Genomic DNA, 23,645 nt, shown 5'->3' with positions numbered 1-23,645 from the left:
ATCTGTTTTTTAACTCTGGAGTAAAACTGTGGCCTTGCTCTTCACCACTATTCCATTACAAGAAAATTTTGACCATACGTTATTTTTTATGATATAATGTTATGTTAGGGCTGTCATGTTGCTAAGAAAGAAAAACAAAGCCATTAGTGTTGAAGGAGAACACCTACTTTCTCATGTTCTGGCTGCTGCTGGGGTTGAATATGACCAATGACCGAGCGACACTCCACATAGAGAAAGATTTCCACGCGTCGTCCGGCTGCAGAGGGACGACAGAAATACACTGCAGGCTACAGTTTCTTTGACTCTGATGATGATAGAAGTCGAGTTTAAACATTTAGAAAAGCCCATAAATGAATCATTGTGGTCTTGTTGTTTCTCTTCCCTGGTGAATATCACACATGATGTAAATAAGAGAAAGTGTTTTCCCACAATCTGTTGGACTGCTCTGCTCTCCTTCAGACATCCACAAGAAAGAAGCAAATGAAACTGGAAGGTAACAAATAAAACACTGTTCCAAACAACTGTAAAACCACAAATGGAAAGAAATCTTGAAAGAACAAATGCAACAGTAAAAAACATATATTGTTTTGACTGGACTTTAAAGCTACACTGTGGAACATTTGTCTCCATCTTCTGGCAAGGAACAGTTATAACAAACAGCTGTCAACAAAGGTGTCAATCAAGTGCTCCACCATGAGCTAACTCTGTTGTTACTGTTTTGCCTGTAAACAGTGAATAAATTGTTTTGAATATCCCACAACTCACTTGTTTCACTTCCACAATTCTTCTATTTGGAAAGATGGAACATCTAAACGGGTTTATTATTTATCAAGTAAGCAGGCTAACTGGAGGTAGCTGTCTTTGCTTTCATAAGTCTTTGGTGTACATGTTTTGTCCATGTTCAGCGTGCACCAAACTGTCGTGAATATGTTTATATATCAGTCGCAGTGCACCAATCAAGTCCCGAGACACGCCCACTGACCAGCAGCACCTGCCTCTGAGGTAATGGCTGCTCTGGTGAAGGCTACTTTAATGTTTTGGAGGTTTTCACAAAAGAAATCGAATGTGCTTTTTCAGTGTGTTAAGGAAAGTCAGGAAAGTGCTCTCCAGCCCTAGATATTGATTGGCTCTGGAAGTTACCCAATCAGAGGAAAGGGAGCTTTTAGGTAGGGGGTGGGGGGTTATTCCTCTTTGAACCAGACAAGAAGATAGATACCCTTCTGTCCTCAGGAGCTGAGACCTTCAGCTACCAGCTGACTGCTAGTAAGCTTAGCACCATGAACAGTACTGGAAAGTCAAAATTCATCAAATACATTTTTATCTAAAAGAATCTTTCATGATCTAACAATGTAATTCTTTAATATTTGTTATGAAATAACAATTCAGAATCTCAAGATACTTGCTTTTTACTGTCAGACACTGAGCCCAAACTTCTTTCCTGATGATGCAGTGATTTGACGCAGCCCCACTGTTACTTCCAAGAAGTCAACTAAACTTCTGCTACTGTAAATCATGGCTGAATTTGTAAGGGAGGACTAAGATAACAAACAAAGATCCTGAAATTTATGTATCTGATGACTTTTGACAGATGTAACACTTCCCACTCATTTCCATTCATTATGCTAAGCTAAATAGAAGTCAGCTTGTCTCTGTGGGTCTCAGCTCCCTACCGCACACTCAGAGGAGAGAAGCATATCTGTCTTTTCTTGTGTTCTGGGAAAGATGTAAATAAGTGAATTTCCCCTACAAAAGTTGGCATGTTCCTTTAAAGAATCAGACGCTAAAAGGGCCCTGAAATTTAAAAATAAAATAAAATTTAAAAAAAAATATATATATATATAGTGCTGGAAATGTGCATAATAGGTTGCCTTTAAAGGTTAAATTCTGTGCAGATGGAGGATGAAATACAAAGCACTGGTGTAACCTCCACTTTAGGAAAGAAGATCTTCTAAGCCGAGAAACTGAGCTTTGGCTACAGATGACAGTTACACTCCCGGGAAGAGACAGACGGGAATATTTGGAGAGGTCGAGGAAGGAGACTGTATTGACGCCCTTGTTATCTGATTCTTACCACACTATCAAACAAACAGGACTGCTGTTATTTCTAGTGCATCTGGGTTTGGTTCGCCGAGAGTGGATTTCAAGTGGTAGATGCTCTTTTTTGAGGGGTTGGGGGGGGGGGGGGGTTGAGTTGAGGACATATTAACTGTTTTTAGAAGTGATACACAAATCTATTACAGCCTCATGCAGGCAAAAAAAATGATTCTTCAAGCTTTGCTGCACATGGCTTTTAGCTGGCTAAAGGGGCGATAAAAAGGGGGCAACAAACTAAAATTCATATTGCTTCTGGACAGATGGAGACACGTCTGGACTTTCACACTTCCAACTGGTGTTGAGCTATCAGCTGCGTTTCAGGAACTCCCTTGTGTGTCGACTCTTTGCTGTCATGCTGCGTTCGGGAATGGTCGAAAGTTAACGGCTCTCATCTGAGGACTTCACCCCCAGATGTGTGTACTTCTAGTCTAGTTAATCTTTATAGACAACTGATGGCGTATCCTCATAACGCTGAATATTTCAAAGCAAAAAGTAAAAGGAGGACAAACGTGTACTGCCATCCTCACGAGTCCTACGTTTAAATCCACACTCTGTAATCTCCTCAGCTAAAAAGAAGAGAAACCCTGTCTAGCTGCGAGTTCCACATTCTAAGCTATCCTCTTAAACTGTAACACCACAAATACAGGCCTTTAAGCATGATTTCTGAAAACCGTCGGGATCAGTTCTTAATATTTTGTATACAATCTTTCCGCTCACAGCTATCTTCCAGTATCATGATGCATTTACTGTAAGTACCTTCCAGCTGCAACTATACAGTTACTTGTACGTTAAATTACAGAAACTGACTGTTAACTTCTCCACAGAGGTTAAGAGATGACTCAGGAAGAGCTTATCAACCATTACAGCTTTGGGCTGCGGTGGTGTGAGAGTTACTTGGTTTATGCGTATGGAGGTCAAACAATGAATATCTGCTCTTATATGATGCAGTTGTTAGCAACTTACAAACTCATCTTGCGGAACTGCAAAATGTCAAGTTCACTGCTTTGATACAAAAAAAAATACATAAAGTTTGAAGAGAGGGAAATACAAAGATATTTAAATCTGTTTCTGATTATGTTGAAAAGCCCTCCTAAGGACAGACACATCCACTGTACAGTAACTCCCCCCTCTGATCCTTGATCAGATCTCAGAATGATTCATTGACTCATTAGATTCACTGATCTGACCCTTTATAATCGTAAACTGTGCAGAGAAAAATTCAAAGATTGGACAGTGAAGCAACTTGTATAAATGATCAAGTGAATAGTTTGGCTGTCTTCAGCTGAAATGATCTTTAGGGCTTTATATATATATATATATATATATATATATATATATATATATATATATATATATATATATATATAAATCTGGGCTGTGATGAGCATATAAATGTCTCAGTTCAAATACATTCTGATTCATATTTGAATAAATGTACATATCAATTTTAGAAGTATATATCAATAGCCATAAAAAATACGAGCCAAAAATCATCTACAGAGCAGCTCAGACCACAATTCCTTCCAGAAAGTGACATCAGGGCCCAACAACTCAATTATGAACAAATTGATCACAATAATCAGTGATTTTTGACAACCCTAATTATCTGATTCCACGTTGATAGGGCTAAAATATTTTTCAGTATCGGCTGATGCTCCATTGAGAGTCAGTCGTAGATGGGAGCTGGCCTTGTAATAACCATTAGATTTAATGAGGAAGCTTCTCTGTGTACCACCAAACGAGGAGTCCAAGCAATGCTGCTCACACACCGTTCGATCTCCACACACACACACACACACACACACACACACACACACACACACACACACACACACACACAAAGAAAACGCTCTGCTTCGTTTATCTGGCTGATGTATTGCATTTGAATGAATAAAAGGATAAACTGTCCAAGTCATCAAGGGGGAGATAATTGGAATAACTGGAACACGGTGGAGTGATAATCATCAATCCAACGAGCAGATGTGCACTTTTACCTTGTTCTTCTTCACCACATCACACAGTCCTCATAAAAAAAAACACCTCTTCTGTACAAATCACTGATCACACACTTTTTACTTTCTTTTAATGATCATTAATAATCCGTTGCTTGTGTGTATGAGAGGAATGGATTGTGGCATGCTTGGAATGTGGTATTTATTCACTGCAAATTTAAACACCATCATTGCCAATGTCACAATTTGTGATTTTGGCTGAATCATTTCCTGAAGATGTGATGTGGGACTGCAGAAAGTCATTTAGCCTTTTGGTTGAAGCCTCTGTGTCTGCACAGAAATCGTATTTTCTTTTTGCTCCGGCAATCCAAGAAACCTTCTCCAATCAAAAATGGTGATGTGGTGAGACGTATTCAGGTAAAACTGAATTAGGAAACTTTTAAATCTTATTGTTGTATCCAGTTGTTTTTGTTTCTGAGTGCTGCAGCCGTTTAGATCTAATTATGATATTGAGAATTATCATAATTATAATCAACCATATGAAGCATGAAATACAGAGCATGTGCTGATAGCAATTAAAACAAAAATCAGCTCAGCCACTACATGAAATTAATCACAATATAAACACGAATGACTGCACATACATAAAATTTTCAAGATGGAACACTGTGAACCTGTGAGCCGTTTCTAACGATGTAGGCTACTAACAAGCACTGTAGCACAACCAAACAGGAAGAGGAAAGCAGCCGAGAAGATGACCCGAAGGTCATTCAACCATGTGACCATTAAATTAGTCTGACAAGGGAAGTGCACTGTATATAACGGAGATACACACTGGGAGTTGTGAAATATTTTATGAAACTGTAAAACTGGACTGTCTTTGCAGAAAAGATGAGCTAATTTGTTTTAAAATGGTGCAACGTGAGCAGACAAAGTTTATCACAAGGGCTGTGATATTCTCTATATCTCAAGGTAAAATCTACAGCAACCAGAATGCGGTGGGCTTGTTGCCCTCCAAGGCCACTCCCAGGCTGCTGCAACCTTGTCATGTTAGTGGGCTAAACAGATGTCCCAGCATAGATTAAGTGCAGTATCAACAGTGTTTTGTTGCTGACTTTGACAACATGGCAGGCATGCTGTTTTGACTTTGGAGCAGAGGGGTTTTTCTCTTTCCAACTGTTCATTAATGGAGGGGAGGGGAATGTGAAACTGTTGGACTTGCGACAACTTGTTGGAGGATCTCTGGAAAGGGAGTGAATGATTGTTCATTTGAACATTATAATCATTCAAAGATGGTTCAAATTGATCAGGTTCTCTTTTCATTGCTGTAATTCATATTTATTACAGCAAAGCTACAGGGACGTTCGTACAAATGTTTCTAGAGTGAAGAAATTCCTGAGAATCACATTGACTGATATGTATTTTTCAAAGAGGACATATATATAGGAAATAAAAATTGTGCTGTATGACTGTTTTGCTCAGTATCTGTACCCAGAGAGCTTTTTGAGGAGCATTTCCCTGCTTTTTGAAAGATGCCAGAAACCTTTCAACAGCTTGTTAACACAATATAAGTGACTACAGAAAACCGCAATATTGAGCTGGAAAATATCAAAACACTGTGATCCGACAGAGTGAATGAATCGTGAGCACATGATTGCTCTTGTCCCTCCAGCAGAAATGTAAATGTGAAGAGTAGTTGAGGTCAAGAGCAGGGGCGAGTGTGTGTGACAGGATGAAAGGCCAGCCAATAATTTAGAGGGCAGTTCCTACTAATGAAAAGAAGGAGCAGGCTTAGAGCTTCTTACAGAAAGATCATTTATCATGTAAATAATAGTCATTTATTTATGAATGAACCTCTGACAGTGTGCGCTGTAAAACCTCAGACCTTCTTCATAATCAGTATGCAGTGATTAAAAAAAACGAAAACCCTCTCTATCAATTACATTGAGATGGGTTGAATTTTGGCTAAACTATAAGATTATAGCAGTGATTAGCCTGCAGGTGGTCTGTCATAACCTCATTGCCATCAACTGCCTCCAAGTGCCAAGATGGGCCAGGATGAAGCCCAGAGACTCAGTTACGGCCCACTTCCCGCCTCTCTTCCCCCATCGAGCTGTACGCGGCACGATTTATTAATGAGAGGAGCCAAGCAATACATTAGCAGTGAGCAAAGATGGAGGTGCGGGTTTGTAATGGGTTGTAGCAACCGAGCCCAGAATTAATGACGACCACGGCCTCAAACCTGGGGCACAGGAGGAGGACCGTGATACATTGTTTGAAAAATAAAACATGCGGAAGCTGCCTGTTAGTGGACCCGGGTCCTAGTGGCCTATCACATCGTCCATTACAGAAATATGAAGTCTCACTCAAAAGATCAGGGACTGCAACGTAGACTATTTACATGACTTTATGAAGAACACTTTTATAGCCCGTAGAAATAAAGACATTAGAAGCTATCCTGTATCTCTGATTTGTAAAAGTCCAGGCTGCGTTCACATGGAAGGTTGGAAAAGCAGAGACAAAATGGAAAAAAACTGTTCAGCGTGAAACGGAACGTCCAGCTGAAATAAACACTTCTTGTTGTCAAATTCATGATTTTCCAACAACTGAACATAGTTTTGTATGATTAAAATGATACTGACATTGGGCAAATTTTACATGTATCATGTTTTGTTTGTTGACAGTTGTTGATAACGACACACTAATAGTAGCTGTCAGGTTATCAGAGCAGCAGTGTAACACAAAAGCGTGCATAATGACTAACAAACTAATACTCAGTGAGTCATTAGAAAGAGATTCCATAGCTCTGAATTGAGGACTACATAGCAGATAATAATGAGTTACCAAAACTCTGAAGACACTATATTAATCAATCTTTTAATAATAATTGGTACATAAATAGAGCTCGGTGATATGAACAGAATCAGATATCGTATTTTGTTTTTGATAACCTAATTCTTCAACATCAATCATGGTACCAATGAAGACCTAAGTGTTTTGTTTGTGGTTCTTTCATAAATAATCATCAGTTATGTATAAAGAGAACAGATAGAACAGTCTGGTAAGTTCAGAAAAAACACATCACTTTACTCTTGAGCGGCAGTTAAAATCAGAAAAAGACACTTATGGTTTTCCAGAATATCCAATTCAAGATGTTATTCAGTCAAATATCACAATATCCTTATGGTAACAACTTGTTGCTCAGCCCCATTCATAAATATCTGTGAATCTTTTCAGTCCTTTAACAGGCTCCACCTAAACCAGCCGCTGAGTGGAAAACAGGAACTATTCATTCATTCATGGTGACGTAAACATCAGCAATCCTCTCTGTGCACGCCAAAGTGATCGCGACATTGTTCTCAGTGTTTAACAAGAACCTCCTCAATATTTCGGGATCACCTCCTTACCAGCATAGCTGGCATTTTGAAAAGCCATGACTGCAACAGCAGCTGAAGTGATATTTGAACGTGAACCCCAGCTAAGCAGCTAAGTAGCTATATAGCCTGCAAACTGATGGAAGGAGCTGTTTATTTTGCAGTCGAATCATGAAGCTAAGGTGCAGATTCATGCTTCAGCAGGGATGTAACTGGTTGTCATTCAAAATCAGTAAAACAGCAGGCTGCTGTCTGGCCAATGCCAGAGCACTGCTTTACATTTTTGTACCATTAAGTTCTAGTTTACAAAAACAGATATCAAAATGCAAAGAATGAAGCAAAGAATTTAAAGTATAATACTAATCTATATGCAGTAACATAGATTATTTTGCTTTGATGCTTTTGAGTTTGTTCCCTCAAAGAAGAACACGGGGGAAACTGAAGGGATTTGGATTTGAGTTAATATGCTTTAGCAGACATTAAAAGCACTTACATTTCAATTGGACTTTAAACACAGCCCATGCAGTATTTATATCCATTCTGGTAGCTGCAGTTTAACACTGGCTCTGTGTACACATTTGCATGTGTTGAGATGGAGCACCATCATCATCATTTTATGGGCTCTGTCCTTACCCGCTCTGATCATGAATCATTTGCAACACACTATCATTTTATGCTTTGACAGGAGAGAAAATCATCCAGAGTGTGAGATGCAGGAGCAGAGAATTATAAACCCAAGCAGGGCCTTGTTGTTCCCAAACCAGAGATTCTGCAGAAGGCAGACACACGATGTATTTCCTGAATAAAACAGACCTCTGGGATGTGCGTGTACGGAAAGATCGACAGACTGGTTTTGCTAATTTGTCAACACCTTTTTTTAAACTTAATTTCTTTAATGTATTATTGGCAACTGTTACTGTCTCCTTCACATGATTGTTCCTGGGGAGCTTTCCATGTGTCCTCCAGGATTTTGCGAATTACACAGCTCAAATAGCTTAAACTGGTGTTCAAAAAAATGCCACATCACCCCTTAATTGGGGTTTTGCACATTCTTCGATACGAAATGATCTTCTAAAACATGGAGACATGCATCTCAGAATCTGCTGTTGCACTAATAGTGAAGAAGAAGAAGTGGCTCCACTATTCCAAAATGGAGTGTCTGAGGTCAAATAGACCAAATACTGCATATACATACAGTACAAAGAATACTTTCAACTTTGTCCCACATTCATGTGAGAAGGAAAGTGAAATGTTTCTTTGTAAATCTTTTAAACCAGGGAACTAATTCACCAATTATCAGCTTATATTAGTCCCTGTCAATGTGTGACATTTCCAACTTTGAAGGATTAATGAAGGACATTTACACGATTCTGTTTTAAAAAGCTACAGAGGCCCGACAGTTACTACCTGAGACAGCATGTGGTGATAGCAGTGGGGACGATAACAGAAGAAACCTTGAGCATCTCAGAGAAATTGAGATCGTTGTCCTTTCAACTGTCTTTGCAACTTAATTATAGCAAGACTGCAGAGAATTTTGCAAACCAATGCAACAAAAATACATTTGGATAAACAGAAAAAGAGAGAAATGTAGAGAGAAGACAAGGGGAAAGAAGTCACTCAATGATCATTATGAGTCAGACTGAAATAAAATGGAAATCTACAGAGAAAGCAGATGGCTGTTGGAGGATTGGACTTATTCACCCTCAAACACAAATGCAACAGAGCATACCAATCGCAGGTCCCACTTCCAAAGCCCTCAGTTTAGTCTGACAGGTAAAAAGTAAAGCCTGATGGCTATTTGAAACTCCTTGCATCCACTTTATATACTCATAACTATCCTAACTGCATCAATGTTGTAAGAGATGCAACACAAAGCCATTGATTCTATCTGTAAATCTTATCTGAAGATCATTCAAGTGTCACCTTGGTAAAAACCTGGTTAAAAAAAGAAAATGTTTTCATGTCAGATCAGAAAAAAGAAAGGAATTTTTCCAGAGTTTGTGGAGCAACAATCCTTGGTGCTGTTTGCGTAGACGCTCTCATCTATTTCCCCAGAGGAATGAGACAGAAGGTGACAAAAAATACTTGCACAGGCAGTACAACACTGAGTTGACAGAAGCTGAAACCCTTCATGAAAAAATGATACCTTCGAAGACTCTATTATATCCTTTCACAGAAACATTATACTTACCATTGATGTTACAATAGGTGTGATGAAATGGAAAGCTCAACGACAAAATATCTGTGCGTAATAAATATATATTTATTATTTTAAATACCCAACTGATTCTGCAAATCCTAAATCATGATAATTTATGTTGAAAATGATCTATCATGACATCTGGATATGTCTCGAGCAAGCTGACACATTGTTTAGGCTAACAATGTTTATCAATCCCACAAAATAAAGACAAATCATCCACAATATTATGCAGACATAAAATATGTCAGACAAATAAGACTGATCGTATCAGAGGATGGAGATGTAAACAGATGGATGTGGGATGACAACTGAACGCAAAAACTGATTTATGCAAAGCTCTTCAACAAAGAAGGTGACATTTTTGTGGGATGTTGTGTGAAAGCCTGCACTTTGTCTCAATCAGTGTTTAATAAAACGTGTCAGATAGTGAAGTTTGACTAATGTGGGCTTGTGTGAAAATACAAATATGATGGGAAATGAATAGCTTCTAGTGATGAATTCATACTGTACCATTTGCACAATTGACTTGGAAAACAGAAGTTCAACCAGTTTAGAACTTTTGGGACATGAACCACTAGCCAGCCCACAGAACAGTACAATTTGACACCAAATAAATGAGTTGGAATTGTTAGCGGCAAGAATAAAAATCCAAATTTGCTCCTTTCATTACTGCATGTGACTATTTTGTCTACCTCATGCTTGTATTTCAGTGCTGCTTACCTTTATTCTAGCTGGGCTGCAGGCATTCTGCAGAATAAGCAGTGAAAATGTGTGAAAATATCAAAAAAAATATTCAGTCACCAGCGAATTGATGAAATACCCAGATCCCCTCAGCTCTTGAGCTAATTATCACTTACAGTGAATAAAACATTCAGGTGGCAGATCTAGACTGGAGCTGGCTGTCGCTTATGTTAGAAAAAATTAAAGGCATTGTTTCTGTCAGATAATATCAGCTGTTACTAATATTGTGAATTGAAGCAAGGAAAGTTGATCGGGACAGCCCTAGAAGCAACCATCCTAACAAGCTGTATGTGCAAACATTTCCCAGCGGAGGGGAAACAGGAGGAGGAGGACACTTTGGATTGGAGAGCAAACGCTGGAATTGATTGGTACATTGAAAGCTGTAATGACCTGAGTTTAATGGATCAAGAGAGGATGTTTAAATGCTGGACTGCTACCAGGACAATAAAACAAATGGTCCCTATGACAGGAATCTTACCACTATGAGGTGGTCTAAACCACTCGGAGGGGCAAAAATTGGATTTTTTGGAAATATTTGAGGGGCTGCACGGTGGTGCAGTGGTCAGCACTGTGGCCTCACAGCTAGAAGGTTCCTGGTTCGAGTCCCAGCTCTGGCACGGGATCTTTCTGTGTGGAGTCTGAATGTTCTCCCTGTTCCTGTGTGGGTTCTCTCTGGTACTCCAGCTTCCTCCCACAGTCCAAAGACATCAAGAGAGGACGAGGCTGATTGATACTCTAAATTGACTGTAGGTGTGACTGTGAGTGTGAATGGTTGTTTGTCTCTCTATAATGGCCCTGTGATGGACTGGCGACCTGTCCAGGGTGAACCCCGCCTCTCGCCCGTAGCTGCTGGGATAGGCTCCACCCACCCGCGACCCTTAATAGGAACAAGCGGAAGAAAATGGATGGATGGATGGATGGAAATATTTGGAAAAAAAAAAAAACACAATCCTGAGCCACCAAAGACAACCCTGCACTATTATGCTCTTCCATTGCAGTAGAAAACTCACAATATATTCAAAATACTACTGTACTCTACACTCATGTTATTATGAATTATTTAGCCTAGGAAGACCTTGTCAGACTGTAACAGGATGCAGAATATTATGTTGAGCTGATTGGTTGCATTTGCATTTGAGGAATTTACAAAGTACGATCGTTAAATTCATCAAGTTCATATTAGACAATTTGTCCCTGATGGGCAATCGGGGTGATAAAAACAACAACAATAACACCAGTGACATCCAACAGTGAGACAGCAGCCACACAACAGGAAAGAAAGAAAAGGTAAGAAGGAGTGAAAAAAAGAGGCAAAGTTAAAAGGCCTGCACTTGACACAAAATTTTCAGAGTTGACTTAGGTTTAGCTGATCAATAGTGCAACTATTCAGCAAATTAGGCTTTATCAAGATAAAACGACCCACGGATGAAGCTAAAACCTTCATAAACAGCAGAAGTAGCAGTTTTTTGTCTTCAAGAGAAAATTCTGAGCTCAACTTGAAGATCTTGAGATTTTTCAGACAGATTATTTTACACTGTGTGCATGTTTGTGTATGAGTGAAACAGGGCCTTTGCGTGTGGGTGAACTATGGGGTGGGTGGTGGGGTTTGAGGGAATGTTTTTATTTGTCTATGTAAAGAACTTGTAGTTACATGTATGTATGAAAAGCGCCTTATAAATAAGTTTTGATTGATTGATTAATTGATTGATTGATCAATAAAAACCCAGAACTGGAGTTTAGTTTAAGGTGCTGTATGTAATGTGGATTCCATGAAGTGTCAGGAACACCAGTTTTAGACTACCATTTCCATCATATGTACTGTAGGAAGAAAGGAATGTAATTAAAGACAACTTATTTTGCAGTATGAGTGCGGAGAACCCAGATATGCAGGAAAGATAGATGTGCTCATATCTTAAATTATAATGCAGCACAATTCTAGAAATGTCAAAAGTTGCACCATCAGGCCAGCAGCTCTTCTTTATGCAGAAGCAACTGCATTTCACTAAACCTACAGAGCCTGCTGTCACTACTCCATATAAACCCCCAAAGGGCTTTAGCAGCGCAGCATAGCATATAGGATTTAAATGTGTGATGAGTTTTCAATATGACACCAAAATGGAGAGACAACATGCATAGATCAGAGCAGATGAGACACCACAACAAATTATATTTCTTATTAACTACACATAAATAGATCCCCAAGTATAAGCAGTGGACATAAAGCAGTTTTGAAAAACAGCTGGTTGATGTGCATCCAGACTGAAGTGCCTGTGAAGTGTCTATTCAGTAATCTGAAAGCCAGTGGAGCATCTGTACAGGGGCAGAGCAGACTCCTGGAGGAGCACAAGCAGAATGCTAATTCTGTTATAGGCTCACCTCCGTCCTCTTTCCTCTCTGAAACATGCAAGGGCAATGCTGCATTAATCACACATTCACGTCCCTGCTTTTCACTCTCATCTCCTTCCGTGCGCGCGCACACACGCACACACACACACACACACACACACACACACACACGCACACACACACACACACAGCCACCCCCTGCTTCCTGTTTCTCTCCATCACTGTCACAAACACCAGCCCTTCCATCATGTATAATGTCATTAAAGAGGTTTGTTTACCAGAGGCTGTAAAAATGTAATGGCACTTAATCTGAAAAGCAAAAGATTTTCTTCTCATCTTTCTACTAAAAATATACTAGATGTCCCATTATCATAGAAAATACAGTACATGACATTAATTTCCTGGTGACCTACTGACGTGACCTCAAAACAAGACTTTACACTAAAATGTAATAATCTTACATCACAGGGACTGAGTTTTTATCCTCAAAAGAAAGACAATCCCTTAAATATGACTCTGTAAACAAATGAATGTCCCCACAAAATGATAAACATCAGGAGCACAAACACGCACGCACAATATAATACAGCACACACTCCCATTTTCTGCTCCACCACTCCGAGCAAAATAAGTGAGAAAGAGATACAAAATACACACTTGTATCTGTGAATTCAATTTCAAAAACCACTTTAAGAAAAACAAAATTATCAGAAACACACACAGGTGAAAGTGCTGTGCAGGAAAACAGCAACCTGTTTCAGGTATTCAAAACATATTGAGGTATGGAGCTTAATACTGTCACACAACATAACAAAGACCGTGCCAGCAGCCCAAAAAAGGGTTTAATGGTGTGAATAGGATGTGAAAAATGAGCAATGACAACGTGAAATTTCATTTTATTCATAATTAATAGATGTTAAAGTCTGAGACAAACGGCTCTGTGCCAGACAAGAGAGAGTGAGGAAGGAGCTGTCTTCACCCTGACATGAAGCCTCATTTTTTACAACACTAAAGCACAGCTCAGGACAAGATAATTGAACCTTACTAATACGTTACACTTTCACCAAAAAATGTGCATAGAATATTTGCATTAACTGTGGAAGAAAAGTGCTCTTATATTTTGGCATTTCCCTCCCCCCATATACACCAAAGTAATTTGATAATATTGCAGTATTTATGATTTAACTGGTTGCATGTACATTTTGTCTGGGTTGTGAGGTAAATCACTGTCTGCGTGCTTGTGCTGTTGTCCTAAAGGTCAGAGGTCAAGATCAGGTTCATAAATATCATTTCTAGGCCACTTGCTGATGCTTTACATCATGTTGTACACTCAAACTTGGTTGAAAAGGATTTCAAATAATATATCAATCGGTGATTTATGATCACATTACACTACAATAAGCCTTGTATTGAACTACTGTACAGAAACAGCTGTTTGAGGTATTACTGAAGAACGTGTTACCTCATATCAGGCATTTGCCAGGGAAACATACTTAGTATGTACACAAAGTTGGCAGCTGTCAGGTGAGCAGAGTGATCAATCGCCTTTTATTGCTTTACCAGCCTGAGAGTGAGAGTCCATGTTTAGGCACTAATGCACTACAAACTAATCAATACAGAGAGCTGCTGATTTGAAGGGAGGGGGGGCACAGGAGATGTGATACTTTTCCTTAAGCTTCTCTGCAGCAGTCTGACGTAGGTGCACCCAGTCCCGAAATCAGCATCACATTCCACAGCTCCAAACTCTAATAGGAAAATGATTGGGGAAAATAGCTTGTTATTCCAGATGCTGATGCTGCCCTTTTATCTGCTCCGAAAAAAAAAGAAAGGCTTTTAAAAGGACAACCTATAGATAGAGTTGGAGATGACAAGTGGGCTCCAAAAAAGAGAGCGCTGTGAGGGAATGATAATAGAGAGTGGAAAATGGACCTTAGGAGAGGGATATTGGAAAGAAGATTGAAGCTGGGTAAGAGGCTAGTCACAATGCGGGGTGTAGAGAACTGTGTGGTGTGTTGGAATGAGAGGCTTTTAGAAGAAAAAAGGATGTGTGGTGATGCAATAGAAAAGTGAATTTATCGCAATGATGCATTTTTTTTCTTTAAAGCCTAAAATGTACCCTTATACTTGTGACATCCAACTTAATACAGCTAAAACATTCCTCCGCAAATGGGTACTTGGGTTCTGAATCAAAATTGCAGCCTATAATGCATTATTTCTATTCATTACAATATCATTTTAAAAAAGCAAAACCCATCGTAATCATAATCTGTTATATATATATAAAAAAGAACATTTGTTGTGAAGACACTTGTCTGTTCACAGACAAAAAGATGGGAGAGATGACACGAGTTGACATGAGTTGAACAGCGTGACACACCAGCAGGCTTGATTTGGAGCAGTGGGGTAACAAGTACAGAGACAAAGGATAGAATACATGTTTTTTTTTTACTGCTGGCTGTGACATATCAAAAACAACAAAAAAAACCCAACAAAAAAAACAACAGTACAGGGGAGATGGGTGTCCTCGCCCACACTGTTCCCGTTTAACCTCCCCAAACAGGTACACTACCTGTGGAGACTCAATTAGAAAGCCATTAGTCACTTCCAGATTGAGGGCTAATTGCTGCCTCAGGGGGATTCAGAAATGGGAGGATTTTATGTACAAGGACAAGAACACACCATGACATCCATCAGCCAGCAACATACTTACAAGGACAGGAAGATCTTATGTTTCACTCAGTGCCATTAGTTGACAGTCTTTCCTTCACTGGCAGAGACAAAGATGGAGAGCAAACACCATGAATATGGACTTTGTGAGGGGTGGAGGAAGATCTAATGCCATTTTGAAGACACATATAACAGCACTGTGCGTTAGGCTGGACTGTTCATCAGCAGTGGATGATGGATAAATACTATCAGCAAAGTTATGAAATATAATGAGTGTCTCACATCAGCATATTTGATAATCAGAATTTTTTTTTTTGGTGAATTTATTTATTTCCATTTGGAAATTTTGCCAGTCATTTGAAAAAGAGAAATCTGAAGTAATTTTTTTATTTTACAACCAATCGAAATACAAAAATGCATTAAAAAAACATTGAATATTACTTTCCTTTCAAATGAAACACCCATACTGTTACCACCTAAAACAAAAAGTATCATGCTAGTCTTCATAAAATGGAACCCACTGCAGTATTTTACACCAACCCACTAGAGTAGCAGATTATTTATTAGGATTATATATGAAGCCCAATTAATGGTCTATGGGTGATTTATAAGTGCGTCTATGATACATTATGAAACTGCACATTCACTGTAAAAACTGGGCGATTACACATTACCACAAGCCATACATTCTCATTCTGTTCATTGCAATAATATGAATTCATGATTTTATTCTATGATTATTTTAAAGCTCAATAATTCACCATTACATGTTGTTGTTTTTTTTTCTGAATGATGTAGGATGAAATGGGTTTGCAGCAGCAGGTAGACACACACACACACACACACACACACACACACACACACACACACACACACACACACACACAATACTGAAGGAAGCAAGCTAAAGCATAAAAGTGGGTTAGGCTGAAGTGGTGACAGCCTTGCAGAGCATTAATCCCCTTTTCAAACGTGTGAAAACCAAAAACAATTATTCACACCGATGAGTGTCAACCTTTTATCATTGAATTGCACCACTATTTTCTATATGTCATGTCAAAAAACACCCTCTCTGGCTCCAAATGTGTGACCTCTCCGGTACAGCGTTTGAGCGGTCACCTGAATAACTACATGTTCCGATTCTGTGATGATAGGGCTACCCTCCTATTGTAGAGACAATGATGCATTATCCTACTACTCTGAGATAGAGAACGTTGTACTCTGGTGTGATGCCAGCTACCTCATTTTGAATGTGAAGAAAACTTTGTAAAGATGGTGTTTGAACCCGAGGCAGAAGGTCACCACAGACCAGTGACTCTCCACAACACCCCATTACTCAGGTACAGTAACTTTGCGTCTGCATCAATAACATGCTGACCTGGGAAGCCCCTTGTCAACTGTCTATGCTCCAGGCACAAGCAGAGACTATGTGTATGGAATTTACCAGAAAATCATGTATGTGTTTTAGAGAACCTAATAAGATATAGGATACCGGCATGGTGACCACTCAGCTTCAACGCTACAAATCTAGACTTCCTCACATCACTAAGAAGGTCATAGGCAAGACGGACCGCCGATGACAAGCAGCCTGTTAGCTGAGAGGATGCTGGAATTTCATATCCTCCTCTTTTAGCCTTGGACAGAAAATTCTTTCAATATAAAAACTAATTTGCCTTGTCTTCCATTAACATCTAGAACAGCAGGGACATAATATGAGGTAATAGGTCTTTGTCCCCTAAGAGACTTTGATATGACAGGCAGGCTGTCCATAATACTGAGCAAGGCTAAAATTTAGTGCAGCAATATGTTCTTTTCAGTATAACATTGTCCTTTTAAGTCAGATTTGTTGATGATGTGCAATATGTTGTTCTTACAGTAAGTCTTAAGTCATGCAGTTCTTTTACACTAAGCCCCCAAAACAATTATCAAAGATGACAATCAAGTGTATTGTGTTATATTGTTCTACTACCAGCTAAATTTAGTAGCCATCTGGCTTGCTAGCAACAGAATTCAGGATATGTGATAAGGTAGCATCCTGTTAATGAAAGACAGTTGCATGAATTCATAGTTTTCCACCATCACTAGCAGCTTATTTAACACCTCCAGGTGAAGACGCTGAGGAAATCCTTGATTGTCTTGGGCGAAATTTATCATTACAGGCCATTTTTTCCTTCAGGAAAATGTCCACAGATTTAATTAACAGATTCCCCCCCCCCCCTTTTTCTTGTGATTGTTTCAAACCAATCAAAGGATGATGGTGATGATCAGCTCCTTGAAGTTGCTGATCAGATGACAATAATCACCTACTTGAGGATCCTCACAACAACTTTAACTGAAGCTCACACGCTCAGGACCACACGTCTACCACACCTGTGACCTGTTAAACTTCCTCCTCTTCCTCTTTTCCTCCCCAACTTTCTCTTCACTTTGGGGTCCTGAGGGCATCCGTCATTCCCGGCCAGAGCTTCCACAAAATGATTAGTGCTCAACCACTGACAACAATGATTGTAAATCACTGTGAATGCATCTTGCTGATGGTGTAGGCCATCCAGCATCATAATTAACACAACAACAATTAAATGGCCTATCTTGTAATGTTACAGGGAGCAATCAATTATGTATGTATCCATCCACACAGTGATTTGTGTGTTACAGGTTCTATTTTCAATGCTCCACTCCTCCACTAAGTTTCACCAGACTCGGCCTGCTAATTTTGGTACGCACCTGTCTTTATCTCTTGGAGAAGGAGGAAGAAAAAGTAGAAATACCATTCTGTCATATGGTTTGCTGATGTACTGATGGTGGGATGAAGTAGTTGTTGTCTTGCCTCATGGAACAACCATGGAACTTAAGAGTGTCTGCTTGAATGTTTAAATTGGTTTTTTTTTATATGCATTCTGTATTTTTGTAAGATCATCATCATGATTTCACGTACACACACACACACACACAGTGAGGAACCAAAATTAATGGTTCATCTTTTATGCATTATGCCTCCTCACCACACCTCCTTCCCTGTTATTCTCCTCTTACATGAGCAAAGTTAGCGCCTGTGGATGCTGCCAAGGTTAAAACAAGCCTCTGCAGCTAATTTCACAATAAAATTTGTGGCTTTGTTATTTGTCTAGAAGTTGTTATTTATAGGTTTGGTGGAGAGTTAAAGTGACATCAAAGTACAGCGATAAAGGTCGGTCTCTTTCTTTTGTGTGTGAAACTAAAAGTACAGAATCAGTTATTTTTATCTAACAATTACCATACCATTAGCCATCTTGTGAATGTGAACAGAATTTATTGGAGATTATTAGTTATGTATCTTGATTAGTTTTAATTGCTACGAACACTCCGACAAGAAGATTAAATGTCAGCCCCCTTTCTGAGCTCACATGAAGTCACCTTTGCATTCATCAGCAAGAACAATAATGATGTAAAAATACTGCCTAATGGTGTGTTCAGGAACAAAGCCTGCTGATATATTCTTGTTGTTCCAGGCTGTTTGAGTGTAATACAATGTTGCCGCAGAGTGATTAAGCTGCTTCCAAAAAAAGAGCAGAGCTCCTGATACAAATTCGATATGTTGGCCTTAGACCCTCAGCCATGGGTGGCGGCTTGCCAAGATTGATCAAATAAGATATTTTCTTACAGTATCTTCTACAGCATAACACATTCCAAGGGTAATGTTAAGCTCCAAGAATTAGCGCTGTATTGTTGCAGGTATTGAATAATTCAGGTTGCTTTCTGGAAGAGCGAATGGCAATGTAACGGCTTATAAATTCTGAGAGCAACCTTCAAAGTCTAAAGGAGACCCTTAATTAGATTAGCTAGTGGGGGGACTTTGCCCCCTGAAAGCATTTTTAATTTCAGTCTCACAATGAATTTAAAAGAAGAGCGGTCATCTTGAATGAGCGCAAGCGGCTTAATGAAAGGCACAGGTCACTATGATATTACTGCTCAAATTCTATTGGACACGTCTCAGCGACTGTGTCAACCAGACTTAAGATTTCATGTACAGCACGCGAATCTTGATCAACCTGAGACGGCATACTTTCTGTCCATCTGTTCCCCTCTCCATCTATCTATCCATCTCTCTCTCTCTCTCTCTCTTTGCATTGTGCTTGCAAGATGGGTTGATAGAGACATGCATTATTCATGTGTGTGTCCTTTCTGTCACTGCACAGCTGAGCAGAGAGGTGCAACGCAGAACTACAATCAATCAACCAGGGTTTGACACTCAACACAATGGGATATGTTAATTGGATGTCCATGCAAATAGAAAAGTGCTGTGGGGTCACTCTGTACACACCGAGACTGCGCAGAAGCTTTTTGGTACCAGCAACAGTTGAAGTTCCTTGGTATTCTGTGCTTTTTATCGAGAGAATACCAAAACCACCTGTTTTAGAACATACCTGACTGCTCTCCACGCGGATGGCAGGAGTTTGATTAGAATAGTTTCAGTAAGTATTGTCAGAATCTGTAGTGTCTTCACGATTGAATGTTTAAAAGTCAATAGCGCAGTGACATTATAAATCAGTCTAAAGTTGCCTTGTGCAAAACATTTCAATTGTATCATAAATTTTTTAACATCTTTTGAGTGCAATAATCATATCACACTTCCAAGTCTGATTCACCAGACGTCTGTGCAAACTTGACTGCCAGTACTTCTTGTTTCAGTCCATTTCAACTTGATGCAAGTCACATGAATACATGCATGTACGTGGTATTCATTTAGCAGTGTAATCAAAGTTACTGAATGTGTGGAAAGCTGCACTGCAACCTTACATTTATCTAGACTTTATCCAGATGAGCTGCATGTGACAAAACGCATGTCCAAATCAGCGGGAGCACACGTTAGATGTGACCAGGTTTTTGCTGCATTAAACACCATCCTTATGCCTTCCTGCACCTCACACGAACAAGACAATGTCCATTTTTAAAATGACAGATTATTACAAAGGGTTTTTGCATTTATTAACAGAAAAGACATTTTGACCGTCTCTCTCAGGGCCTGACATCAAGGGGAGGATTAACAACTACAAATCAGAGACAAAACCTCAGCGCGCACATTCTCTAACGCAGCACCTCTTGCTAGCTGCCTCACTATGTCACGATTCAGTTAAACATACTTGATAAAGGATGCAAACATGGACTGCTGGTTAAAAAGTAATGATAACAGTGCATTTTCTGACGTAGAACCCACGAACAAGAACACCCTCTCCTAAAAGGACTAGCGTAACAAAGCATAAACATCAGTGCCAGAGACGACAACGTTAACAGCATTAATCTGCAGGATCCTCACACAAGCAGCTCTGATATTACTGGGGTAAAGCAGCAGGCCACAGACTGGTTTGAGGGTAACACGCTCAGAATAAGGCTGAAAGTAACATTCAGTGAAACAAGCTGCTGTGTTTTTAAAATATATGCTGCTTTATCTTTTGACAGCTGATGTTGCCCAAAGGCAGCTTGCCCTCAAACTTGTATTCTATATAACCCGCTAAGGAGAAAAATAGAAAAGTTTATGATAAAGATCCGTGCTCAGAAAAGTGATGTATATCTGATGGTTTTCCAACAAAGAAAGTATACTTAATGCTCAATAGCCTAAAAAAGACAAATACTCAGCATTAGTAACATAATTTATCCCTTCAAAGTCAATTTCTTGTACAACTGAGCTCATGTGCACTTTATGGGTCTTTAGTAGTAAAACGATGTTCTCTTTGTGGTCCAGTTTCAATCCCGGAGTGTAATCCATGAGTAGAAGGAGGAATTTGAAATTGCTGTTCTTGACAGCAGACAAACATACGTTTAGCTGTGTCATAAGTCATTTAAGAGCAACAGAAATTATTCTAAAATATAAATATAGGACTCTAGGATGTGTCATTACAGCAGCATTGAACTGTGACAGAGGGAAAGAGAGAAAGATTTGAGTTGATGGTGTTTAATGAGATGACACGTCACAGAGATGGACGAGACGATATTATACTCTGCCACTCGGAGGCAATAAAACGTTGAACCTGTCAGGAAAGGTTTTCCCTCTGTGGATGAAGGAAGACGATAAAGTGTGCCATGTTAGGTCCAACAAAGTGGTGGCGGTGTCCTCATGTACCACAACTGCCACTTAAAATCAGATTAGTTCATATAAGGAGTTCCTGTGTGAGGCCCATTGTTCCACCTTCACTCTCTGAGGTGGACAGGCCACATGAGCAGACGAACAAATCACATTCATCATTAGACAGTGAGGAAAGGTATTTAGGGCTGTTCCACACCCACAGTTCATTTACTGCTAGCGAATCATGGAGCTTAGTCTTAACTCAGGAAATCCAAGAAAAATACGTCGTTACAAACCGCATGAGGTGAAGGTGATGCACCTACAGTAAGAGCTGGTTCGCTGGCTCTAAAAGAGGACAAATGTGACACGTTCACTGTGTGCAGATGTGTTTTGGGCAGGAGCGAGACAGTAAATACAAGAAGTTCCTGTGTTTTCACTTTTGTACATTTTATTTTATTTGCACGTATCTTCTGTGTTTAAGTTGTAAAGTATAGTGAGACCAACTCTTCAACAATGTCTCAGCCTGCTTGTTTGATCGGTCAGTTTTTTTGTAAACACCTGGCAACAATTGCAATGTTCTTACCTGTCCAGATGTATTGCATCAAGATGGGAAACGACCCCGCTGTGGACTGAAAGAGGCAGTTTTGAAAGTACCCTCCAAACCATCTGGAAAACGACATTCGGAAGTTTGATTGATTGAAATGATATTTTAGGAGACAGAGAGGTTTATATGACCTGACTGAATCATTTATCAATACACTGCTTTGAATATAACCATTATTGCACTTTGAATACTTTAGAAACACAATATTGGGATTAATGCGTTACCTGAGAAAACTGGACAAATTATTTTAGCGCAGCACACTAAAATAAACAAACGCTCAGAGGAAAATCTGATGATGACAAATCTGTGCACATAAGTGCAAATCCAGTCACTGAAAATAAAAAAAAGTACTGAAATGTAATTTTGAATTTCAAACAAAAGAGTTGAAATGCAAAATTGGTCCTTTAAACTGTCATCTGTTCCCTATTTATCGGAAAAGTCAATTTCATGGCTAATAGGTTCATTACTGCGGTCATGCTTGAGGGGGCTTCTCTGATAAAACTCACTCAGGAGTTAAGAGCTAAGCCGCTGAAGCACAGGTCTTAATAGGGTTCTCTCTCTGTGGATCTCTGTCTCCATGCAGTATTACAGAGAAGTTCAACTTTGACCCTTTACTCCTGTATTTTAGACTGTTGTGACTACTGAGTGTGGAGCTCATCCAGCAACACTAGAAAAATCTCCTTGTATAGAAAATGCTACGTACTTACCTCAGCTGCTCTATTCACAGGCAATTTATCTGCTGCTCTGGGGGAGAGAGTTCTGCAAAGGTCCAGCCCAGACAAGATGGGCACATGCTGCATACTAATAACAGCCGACTGTTTCTAACACACAGCCTTGTCATTCTGCATTCCAGCTATGTTCTCATGCTGTCACGCTGCAGAGGAGATGGGACGCTTTAAGAGGCGATGCAGCAAAGGTTCTTTTGCGACAGCACATGCAAATCTCTGACTTGTGATTGAAATTGAATTTTTAATCGTCGCACAGGCTCGGACCTTACCTGCCTCGCGCTATTCTCTCTCTTTTATCTTTTTTTTTTCTCAAGTTCAGAGTACCGCATTCAAATATCCTGATTCAGCAGAAACAGTGACCTGACATTGGCTGATGATTGTGAAGCCTTGTGTTGCACCTATTTAATCCCACATGAATGAGGGAACTTGCATTAACCTCACCACCCCCCCCCCCAAAAAAAAAGAAATAAATATCTGATTTTCACCTTCTGTTCTCATTCTGCTGCTTATTCAAATTCAAAGCTACATCTTGCAAAAGTGCAATGAAATCTACAGTACAGTATGTTTATGAGCGACTTGGCTGTGCTGGTCTCCCTTTCATCTGTTCTCATCTAACACTCTCATGCAATATTCACCAGAAGGCTCTGGGCTTATCCTAATGAACCATGATGGCTAAATAATCCACTCTTTTGTCCCCAATCTGATTACTTCCTTCTCTCTCTCCCCCCTTTTTTTCTCTCTGCTTAGACGCCTTGCTCATTTTGTCACACAGACTTTCAACCTTCAAGGGCATTGTGAACGATTCAACTGTGCATGCTAAGTACTAATACAGTCTACAGCGAGAAAAATGACTGGATAGGTTTTGAAAGTATAAACTATGACCACAGGAAAGAGAA

The 23,645-nt window shown here is 39.5% G+C and overlaps 1 long non-coding RNA gene across 1 annotated transcript; it reads right to left on the bottom strand.

Annotated features, from left to right (window-relative positions):
* Positions 1-22,753, bottom strand: LOC147259102 (uncharacterized). Its single transcript, XR_015116828.1, has 3 exons — positions 22,729-22,753; positions 22,001-22,083; positions 1-256 (listed from the first exon to the last, which is right to left on the bottom strand). It is a non-coding gene; the product is annotated as an uncharacterized LOC147259102 (long non-coding RNA).
* Between the last annotated feature and the right edge of the window lie 892 nt (positions 22,754-23,645).

The sequence above is a fragment of the Aulostomus chinensis genome, chromosome 7, assembly GCF_037954235.1.
Source record: "Aulostomus chinensis isolate RoL2024-O1b breed Wild chromosome 7, RoL_Achi_v1.0, whole genome shotgun sequence".
NCBI classification, from domain to species: Eukaryota; Metazoa; Chordata; class Actinopteri; order Syngnathiformes; family Aulostomidae; genus Aulostomus; species Aulostomus chinensis.
The sequence above is the reverse complement of the archived record's forward strand: the minus strand, read 5'-3'. Positions and strand labels throughout refer to the sequence as shown.